General features: G+C 47.1%; 1 pseudogene; it reads left to right on the forward strand.

Moving 5' to 3' along the window:
- The first annotated feature begins 5,569 nt into the window (after nt 1-5,569).
- LOC112817972 (U4 spliceosomal RNA) lies at nt 5,570-5,638 on the forward strand (annotated as a pseudogene).
- Nucleotides 5,639-8,519: the final 2,881 nt, after the last annotated feature.

The raw sequence follows: 8,519 nt of genomic DNA on the forward strand, positions 1-8,519 counted from the left end.
GCCATACACTAGAGATTTAGGGTATATTTTGGTCTGTTAGAAGAAACTGTATCCCAAAATTTTAAAGAGAGAACAACTTATATATATATGCCAAAAATAAGGGTAACTACTATGAAGGGATAGAATATGACTCTAAAAATGAAAAATAAAAAAGATTTTTTAAAAAAGGGATTGATAAGATGTTGGTTGAGAGAGGGAAAAAGAAAAAAAAAAAAAGACAGTTAAAAAAATTAACTTTGAAAGACTAAAGAATCATGGTAAAAAAAACCATGAATTCTATGTGCAGTATTCCCCTAGCTCTGGAGTTCTGCCATTCTCATGATTGGTAAACTTGGTCTTGGCTGGCTGTTCATGCTGATCTTCTGGGGGAGGGGCCTGTTGCAGTGGTTCCCAAATGTCTTTGCCGGAGGTGGAATTGCCCCGCCCTTGCCGGGTCCGGGTTAAGTAATCTGCTCGAGTTTGCTCTCGGGAGCTTTTGTTCCCTGCAAGCTTTCCCTAAAGCTTTGGAGGATGAGAGTGAGAACGGCGGCCTCCCGATCTCAGCCCCGGAGGAGCTGAGAACTCAGGGCCCCACTCCTCAGTGCGCCCCCAGAGAAAAGCAGTCACTCCTGTCTCCCCGGTCTCCGGCCACACTCCGTGCTCACCCGGCCTGTGACCGAGCGTTTCTATCTCTGGCACCCGACCCCGTGTGGAGTCTCCAAACCCAGCAGATCCCTGCGGTGTGCTCCCTTGCCGCTCCTCCCGGGGGAGGAAGGGGAGTCTCCCCAGATCTGCTGCTTGTTGGGTCCCTGCTGGAGGAGCAGTGGCCCGACTGTCACCGATCACAGTTTATGGCAACCCCGAGCTGCGAGCCCGCCTCTCGGCTCCATCTCTGCAGCCGGCTTCCCCGCTCCGATACCTGGGAGCTCTGCCGCACTCAGGCACCCCCGGTCTTTCTGTGACCCCAAGCGTCCTGAGACCACACTGTCCCACGAGGGTGCCACCCCCCGCTTGGCCACTGGAGCGACATCCCTCAGCGGAGCCGACTTCTAAAAGTTCCGATTTTGTGCTCCGGGGCTCTATCACTTGCCAGAAGCGGCCGTCGGAGGCCCCTCCCCCGCCGTCTATCCTCCCGAATATCGCCTCAGATTCACTTCTCTGCACGTCCTACCTTCCAGAAAGTGGTCGCTTTTCTGTTCAGAGAGTTGCTGCTATTCTTCTCTTCGGTCTCCTGTTGAGTTCGTAGGTGTTCAGAATGGTTTGATCCCTATCCAGCTGAATTCCTGGGACCAGATGAAATTTAGGTCTCCTACTCCTCTGCCATCTTGCTCCGCCCCCCCCAATAATTAGAAATAATTATTAAAGACATATGCTTAAAATGTTTTTAAAGATTGGTGTGCTCAGGAAAAAAAATTGGACACCATTTTTCTAGATATTACACTCTAATTGATGGGACCTCAATATCAAAACCAGACTTGAACTTACTTAATTTTAAATTATGGTCCAAAGTACTAACTCCCCCAGAATATTTTCATTGCAATGTTGAGCAAAGCTGCCAGGTAAAAAGTAGAAGGCCTATCACCTATCCTCACCCCCCAACACATACACAAATAGATATCGAGGAAGATTGTATGGAATTTTTTTTTATATAAATTTTGTTAGTTAACATACAGTGTAATGTTCCTTTCAGGAGTAGAATTCAGTGATTCATCACTTACATACAATGCTCAGTGCTCATCACAACAAGCACCCTCCTTAATACTCATCACCCTCCCAACACATCCCCCACCCACCTTCCTCCATCAACCCTCAGTTTGTTCTCTATAGTTAAGAGTCACTTACATGGCATATTGTAGTTTTCCTGGACTCCTGGAAATAAACCAAAAATTGGTTCTGGATATGTAGGAAATATATCTCTGCTCACTGTTGTGGATGGATCAAAGGTTTGTATTCCTTAGAATCAATCCTAGGGATGGACTGAAGTAGGTTTTCTTTATGATTTATTCTAGAATGTTTGTTTATGTAGGGAGACCTCCCAGTCTGCCCCCAACATAGTTGAGGGGAAGAGCCTGGATTTAGGCTGTTGGCCCCACAAATAATCTTCATTCATAAGACTCTCTCCACTTCTGGGCCAGTAGATTGACCTTTCCCTTCCGTGGTTGCCAGAAATGGAAGTGTTACTTAAATGTCCTTGTCACTGGAACAAGATGCCTGTTACTATATTTAATAGCAAGAGCTGAGTCCCCCAGAAACATTATTTGTTCTAACAATAACAATAATGGCTAGCTTTTCCAAATACACACTGTGTCCTGGGCACTCTGCTTCATGCTTAATCCTCATAATAACCTTGACATAAATGTTTTTAGTATCCGCATTTTATAAATCAGAAAACTCCAAGGCCACACAATTAGTTAGTGGTGGAGTGAGGATCAGCGCCCAGGTTTGTCTTAATCTACAGAGATCGCTTTTAACTATTATGCTAACCTAGGTCTAAAAATAAATCAATTAATCCAAATGAAGAGGCTGGAGAACATTAAGAATTTTTTCCCCGTTCTAAAATTCTAAAATTACTTGAAAAAAATATTCTGAAATATTAGGTAATGTACTCTGAAGTCAAAGAACAATGTCTTTGTTTAGCAGCTACTGTTCTGGAAGGTCCGTGCCTCAGCACCCCATCTAGTCAACCAAATACCTGAGGTTACCCATACAGATCACATGCCATTAAGACAAAAACAAAACTCCCAAATCTATGGTTACAACAAAAGCCTTGCATTGTCCCCACCATCAAGGCACATGTGATTTCCTGCTGTTTTCTCCTTGCCAGATGTGGAAACGAATGTCTTAATCTGGGGAAAATTTTATAATTGCCGAAGATGACTATTCTACTTCTTTCAGAAACACGGGTTCATTTTTAGAAAAGAAAAAATAAAAAAGATTGCATAATGGTTAAGTGGAAATTCACAAGCAGGCAGGCAGGCAGCACACATCAGATGCTCATTTCTGCTATAGAACAGAGGGATGAATTCCAGCGCAAATGTTAGTTTGATTATGCTTCCAGGTGGGAGATCACTTTTATAGAGTTTAATCTAATTTTTAAAACTGCCTATCAAATAAATGTTTCCAGGGATGTTGTCATGAAAAAGAACACAGCTAAAAAGCTGAACAAAAAGCTAAACAGTGTGGACAGATTATCTAACTTAAAAGGAATAACGTGAGCCACGGTTATTCAGTTGCAAGAGGGAAATTGAAAAACTAAGAACTGGTGAAGATCTTGAGCACCTGGATTATTTCTCCTTAATTTGCAGCTTCTGCCCCCAATCTGGCCATCCACTCCTGTCTGACCCATTGGTTCTTGGCTGGCTGCTCCCCCTGCTCCTACCCCCACACCACCAAGCAGGCTTCCTGACGTCCATCCTTGACAAGGCACTCTTTCCTCCAACCCTTCTCCTTTGCAGGGGCCCTTATCACTGCCTTTGGTCCAGTTTTCATTCCCACGTATAGGAATTACGATGAGGAGGTGAGGAAGCAAGATGACGAATTTAGGTTTGCGATCCTTACAGGAAATGAAGGAGGGAGAGAGACTTCCCCTGAAGGAGCAAGCATCTTGAGGGCAAAGACAGGGTCTTAGTTTGGAGTCCCCCCACCCCCAATGCAGGACCTGGGGTAAGGATCTGGGTGCAAGTTGTTAATTTGGAAGGTGAAGGGAAATGCCGGTCAGGGAGTGAGGAAGTGAGACGAGAACAAGAAGACAGTCAGTCAAGGAGTGCGTTCCTGAGCCTACCTGCCCTGCAGGCTACTGGTGCTTTATGGAGCCAGAGAGACTGACAGACCCAACTCAAGATCATCCCGCCGCAGGCTGGGCCAGCTGAGGCACCGCACACCTCCCATCTGGCTTGGGCTGAGGGCTACTGCTAGAGACCTTGGTTTGCTGAGCTGCGGCAGCAAGACCAAACCCTCAGGCAGGTGGACGATGCACATTGAAAGGGTAGGGGGACACGGGTGCAGCAGCTCCAGTGGAACAGACATGACACCGAAGGTGACCACGACAAACAAAGGCAAATCCAATGTCACATGTAAGTCAGTAACAGAGCTTAGCTCATACGGACTCTATTGAGGTCACTTCCTTAGCCTCAGTGCCCACAGTGTTACTTGGTTCAGCAAATACAGAAATGAACACTTGTTGGATAAATGTACAAAGTGCTACAGGAAATACAGAGGAGAGAATGACTATTTCCCACACTTTTGCTGCAGAAACTGGCTCGTGTTTCGCCTTTTCCTTTCCTTCCCAAGCAAATTGTATTCCTAGCCTCCTCTGCAGGTGGGTGAGGCCATGGGACTGGGTTCAGCCCGTGGGATGCTCAGAGGGAGGTCACCACCTCCAGGCCTGCGCCGCTCCAGCCCCAAGCACGGCCCTCCGGGTCTTCCCTGTGCCTGGACGGAGAGAGCCCCAAGGGTGTAGAGGCAGGCTGAGCCAAAAGATGGGAGAATCCTGGGTCGCTGAGTTAGCTACTTGGAGGAGAACTGCCTTGGAGAAAAACCAGGAACACTCATGTTGCACATTTGCTGATAAAGAAATAGGCTTCCACTGGGATAGGCTGCTGAGCTTTTGGAACTGTTTATTACAGTTGGCTAGCCCACCCTAATCCAGTGGGCGCTCAGTAAATATTTGTGAGCAAACAGCTGAGTGGTTGTTCATTGGAAAAGACAGTCTATTTCACTCTGCTCGAAGTTGGCAATGCTAGTGGGGAAGGCTGGAAACGGTGGGTCCCTGGTGACAGCGGACAGGAGAGGGGAGATGACAGGAGAGCCAATTTCATTCCGTTCCCTGGGGTGCCAGAGGCCAGCCCTGCTCTCAGCTCTGTGAGAGGACCTGTATTATTTAAATTTCTCTTATGAAAGTATGAGCCCATTTCTCTTTATCCTATTCCCAGTAAAATGGAAAAGGTTTGGCCTCCTGCCTGCATAAAATTACCTCTCACACACTTGATGGTTATTATTAAGTCACCTCCTTCACCTCTCCGAAGTTCTTGACTCATTTTATAAATCAATATGGAAACTAGCTTTGCAATTTCAGCCCTTTGGAAAATGAAGCAGCCTTGCAAGAGAATCCGCATTGCAGGGGAACTGGTCGCTGGGGCCCGGTCTATATATATGAAGTGAGCAGTTTCTTCTAGAGCTGGCCAGCTGATCCTTCTCCCCTTCCTTGGCTCCTTCTTGAAGAAGGGAGGCTGAGGCAGCGACAGCCCAGAGATTTCCAAAGGGAAATGGAAGAAAACATAAGACACGGCCTCTGTACCAGGCACTGTACGCTCTCTGTCGTACTTGAGTCTGGCAACTGTCCTATGAATAGGTATCATTATTTCCACTTAACAGATGGAGAAACTGAGGCAGAAATCGATTAGATGAAGTCATATGCAAGAGATCAAATAGGTGATAACGCTGTGGGAGCCACAGTTTGAAGCCAGTGATGTTCATTTCCACTGTGATTTATCGTTCTGGTGCCTGGAGCCGGTGACTTACTATCATGTGTTGAATTGTGCCCCCAAGAAAGAGGCTAGAGTCCTAACCTCCAGTATCTCCGAATGTAAGCTTATTTGCGCAGTGGCAGTATTGTAGCCAATGAGGTTTATCCGAGGCGCTATTATTGCTAATTGAAAGTCAGGTCTTTGCAGATGGTCAAGGTCAGATCAAATTAAGGTTTTAGAATGGGTCCTGATTGGATACGAATGGCATAAAAAGGTGGCGTTTGGACACAGACATTCAGAGAGGGAGGATCATGTGAAGACAGGGTGAACGCTGTTTGGGCTACCAGAGGCTGGGAGGGAGGATCGCACCAGATTCTCTCTCACAGCCCTCAGAAGGAAAAAGCCTTGTCAACACCTCCATCTCAGACTTTCAGACTCCAGAAGCACAGGACAATACATCTCTGTACTTAAAGTCACCCTACTTGTGGTACCTTGTTACGGCAGCCCCAGGAATCGAGTACACTTACCGCCTTGGAGTCTCACATTTCTCAGCTGTCAGGAGGGAAAATGAGCAGTATCTCCCTGGGAAAGTTTCAGGGCCAGCTGAAGGAGACAATGCACTTACCACACCAAGCACGGCCCGGTCAGTAGCCGAGTGATTCTCAACATTATTCTGCAGGAAAAACTCCCCCAGGACTCTGCAGAAAAGACACCAGTGGTTTTATCCCGCCCCCCCATTCCTTAGGGAGAACAATTTCTTACTCTTGGGTGCTGTCTCATTTTCTAGGGAGTCTCTTTAATAAGGCAGGATTAATTCCAACAAAATGAGTAGAAGGTGATTTATCTTCCAGGCTTGTGTGAGGAATAAAGGAAAGCCCTGTAGCCAAGTGCCACGTCCTCTTCAGCTGTGAAGGGACGTGATCATTTGCCCATGCGGGCCTACTTCTTGCTGAGGGAATGTTAGTGAAGCTCTGACCCAAGTGTCCTGTCTCCACGCGGGTTCTCAGTCCCGCAAACATCGTCTAGTGACCAAAAGGATTGTCCGTACGACCCAAGTCCTTCCTTGCGTTCGTTCGGTGTAGTGATACCTCCCAAAGTCTCTACTCCCATGTTCCACAGCCTGCTCCCTGGTTTCCAGCTCTCAGCGTCTCCAAAAAGCACCTCCTTCTATCCCTTTCCGTTCTCTGCTTTGTCTCTCTTGCCCCCCCTCCTCCCCATCCAGGTTCTGTTTTCTTTGTCCTGCCCCAAATGCGTAGGATAGAAGTTAAACCGCGAAGCAAAGCCACCGTGCTCTTTAGGGGCAAGGGAAGATGAAACCCTGAGAGCGTGTGGGTGTTAATCCTTTTTGTACCACTGCAGTGGGGCAGGGCTGATTCGATAGAAGGACAATGTCAAAAGCACCGTCAATATGATCTGAATTTAAATCCCCAATCCGGCAAATGCCAGCAGGGCATGGTACTTAACTTCTCTGAACCTCTGAACGCTTATCTGCAAAAGGAGGATCCAAATGCACATTTCACCGGGTACGCTGAGGATTAAGTGGGATCACGAATGCAGATCACGTGGTGGTGTCTCACCATAGTAGACACGTGGTCGCTGTCACTAATCGCCACCAATTTGTTAAACAAGCTTGATTTGGAGGATACGAGCAGAATGCAAAGTGAGTTTGATCGCTGCTGTCCCTTTACATTTAGGGCAAGTTCTCTCCCTGTCCCCGGAGGAAATTTAGGAGAGACTCCAAGACTCAATCTGGTCATTCTTCGATCACAAAATTCCTTAAATCCCATCTGCTTGCCCAAACAATCTCGTTACAGTAATTAAAATGGCTGGTCTGGTGTGGTAATCGTAATTTCTTCCTCTTCTCTCGCAGGCCTGCCACCTGCAGTGGGTATAAAAGGACACATTTCCTTCATCTTGTCAGCTGTATGCTTCTATCCCTCCCCAGTTTTGCCAAGCTAGGCCTTGCGCCTCCAGGATGGGACCTAGCAGGAGGAAAGAGCAAGAAAGGTCTTGCTGGACAAGAAAAGTCCTATATTGGGTGCAGTTTCAAACCGACTATCTCCTTTGGCAATTCTTCAGCAGTCCCCCCACCCCTGATGCTGGAAATCGGTCTCTCCCCGGGGTCCGAAGACCTTTCAGGACCTTCCTAAGGGATAAAGCCTGGAAGCCATAGCCTGGCCTTCAAGAATCCGGCAGGTGGCCCCACCCCACGCTCCTGGGTTTCACCCTGGCCTGGTCCCAGGTCCTGCCCCGTGTTCCCTCCACTGTTGCCTCACAGACGCTTCAGCTCTTCCCAGAACAGATGGGGCCCTTGATCACACTGGAGGCTGCACATTTGCAAATATGGATCCCTCCACCTCGGACCCACTTTTCTCTCTTCTGTACCTTGGAAGGGGCAGCCGTCCCGTGAAAAGAGATAAAATAAGACGCCGTGTGACAAAGGGGCCATTTCACTAGGGTGAAAATCTTCAATAGTGTTAGGGCATCTGGCTAGCCATTTGAGAAAAAAAAAATATTGATGTGAAGTTTCTACCTCACACCTCCCTGGGTGTGAAATAGTATCTAATTGTGGATGGTTTTGTTTTTCTTTGATTACAAGGTCTTCACTACTGTGAATAATGTTGCAATGAACGTGCAAATATCTCCTTGAGACCTTGATTTCATTTCCTTTGGATATATACCCAAAGTGGATTTGCTGGATCATAGGGTAGCTCTGTTTTTAATTTTTTGAGGACCCTCCATACTGTTTTCTGCAGTGGCTGCACTATAATTACTTGCTTGTGATTCTTTAATTCGTCAGAGCTGGAGGCTGGGGTACACAAAACCCTGCCAAGAAAATAATACTCACCATACACATAAGACCCCAGCACGTTAACAGAAGACCCCAGTAGCAGACACAGGAAAACAGACCAACTAATGGGATCAGGGTGGCCTCCTTAATCCTGGTCATGGGGGGAAGTTGTGGAATACGAACTTACCTTCCCTCTTCTATCATCCCTGTCCCCATGCCAGTCCCAGAAAGGTTAGGTCCAAAGAATGAGGTGTCCCAGAGGCAGACCACCTGCCCACTCCTTG

This window comes from Callorhinus ursinus, unplaced genomic scaffold (assembly GCF_003265705.2).
Source record: "Callorhinus ursinus isolate GAN/ISIS: 27379988/994484 unplaced genomic scaffold, GSC_fseal_2.0 scaffold838, whole genome shotgun sequence".
NCBI classification, from domain to species: Eukaryota; Metazoa; Chordata; class Mammalia; order Carnivora; family Otariidae; genus Callorhinus; species Callorhinus ursinus.